Source organism: Apium graveolens, unplaced genomic scaffold (assembly GCF_009905375.1).
Source record: "Apium graveolens cultivar Ventura unplaced genomic scaffold, ASM990537v1 ctg4838, whole genome shotgun sequence".
Taxonomy (NCBI): domain Eukaryota; kingdom Viridiplantae; phylum Streptophyta; class Magnoliopsida; order Apiales; family Apiaceae; genus Apium; species Apium graveolens.
In genome coordinates, this window is record NW_027418711.1 from 23,389 (window position 1) to 24,876 (window position 1,488).

The window sequence follows — 1,488 nt, forward strand, 5'->3', positions numbered from 1 at the left end:
AGTAGAACATAATGAATCAAATAAATATAATGGATAAGAGGAGTAACGGTGAATAAAAAAGGGACATAATCCGTACCTCGAATATCGCAACTAAAGTAATATCAAAATCTGCAAATGATGTGCTAAATCCCTGACCCGTGATCTAATTACAAAATTAAAATTTATAATTAATGTTTGTTGCTTCTTAATTTATTCAAAAATAATTTTTTTATCAATACACAACTATTCGGCTCCGAACCAGTACATTACATGTCCTCGAATTTAACACTAAAGAGACCAAATGTCATGTCATTATTATATTTATAATTATACAATTTGTTTAAACGAATGCACCTAACTAACATACTGCTTACTAATTTAATAATACATATACTTAAAATAGTTAGATTGTAAATTAACTACCATTGTTCACCTTTATTAAATAATTAATTATAAATTATGACACTAGTATAATTGGACTCACTAGTATAACTGGACTAAGTACATGTACACCAATTAAATTGTTTTAATGGTAAGTGGCATACATAAAATCAATTTAAATTATAACTAATAAATAAGTATATTGAAGTAGAGAAAAACCCTCACAAAATTTTAATTTTATAGAAATAATTTAAATAACTTGAATCATCCAATTGCCACACTATCATAGTCTAATCAACCGCAATTAAATAAAAGCTCACATATGCATAATCTAACTTAATAATTTTAAAGTAACATGAAAATTGGAATTGAAGCAGCAGATCTTGTGGATTAAACATATGTATAAATAAATTATATAATTCGCACTTGAATAATATAACATAAATAACATTATTATGGATACCAAAACTGAATGATAATAAAATACAACATGATTCGTAGTTGACACTAATGACGTGATTTGAAAACAAAGAAACAAGGATGGCCATACAATTTATTACTAAATTTGTGTGTTGTGGGTGCTCTATCAACAATTGACAAGGTCACATGCGAAGTGCTTAGCTATATGACTAATTATAATAACAAGCAATAAAGAGTTACCTTATTCAATGAAAACAAACAAAAAAACTACTACAAGGCTCGATGACTCTGTTTTCCTCTGAGTCTTTATCCGCCTGCTCTTCTAGGATTTTTCTTCTCTTTTCCTTTGCTTGCATAAATTAAGAATGCCCGTGTGGTGATATATATATATATATATATATATAGATATATATATATATATATATATATATATATATATATATATATTACACAAGGTATCCGCTAACTATTAGAATTAAAATTATAACAACTAATTACTATTACTTTTATTTCTATGCTATTTAACAAATGAATTAAAATCACTTATTTTAATTTTAATTTAAATCTTATTATTATTATTATTATTATTATTATTATTATTATTAAATTCTCGTATATTACATATATACCCCCCTTAAATACGATTCCGTCCCAGGAATTAAACAAAACTAAAAACTCATACCTGAATCGAATAAATACGGATATTTC